Below are 377 nucleotides of genomic sequence, written 5' to 3' on the forward strand. Positions count from 1 at the left end.
GTTCAACCGAAAATGGAGCAGGAGGGGCCCCGAGTGCCCGCAGGATGGGCGCTGGGGCAGCAGGATTTGGGGGTCCCATGAAGGGTCAGGGCTCCTGCCTGGCCTTTTGCTGGAGCAGAAAATCAGCTGGTGGAAATGTAGAGAGAAGCAAAGCTCAGGGAGGTGACACCCTGCCAGGCTTTCTGCTGCTGACCCCGCCAACTGCCAGGCAGCGGAGGGCAGCAGTGCCGGGGGGCAGTTCCAGCAGCGCAGTTCCAGCAGCCCAGCTTTGTGCCCCAACCCTGCAGGCAGGCAGGGACATGGGTCTGGGCACCCAGGCACTGGGGAGCAAGCAGGGACATGGGGAGAGCCAAGGGGATCCCACCCCAAGGGGCTGG

This window comes from Buceros rhinoceros, unplaced genomic scaffold (genome assembly GCF_000710305.1).
Source record: "Buceros rhinoceros silvestris isolate BGI_N320 unplaced genomic scaffold, ASM71030v1 scaffold41403, whole genome shotgun sequence".
NCBI classification, from domain to species: Eukaryota; Metazoa; Chordata; class Aves; order Bucerotiformes; family Bucerotidae; genus Buceros; species Buceros rhinoceros.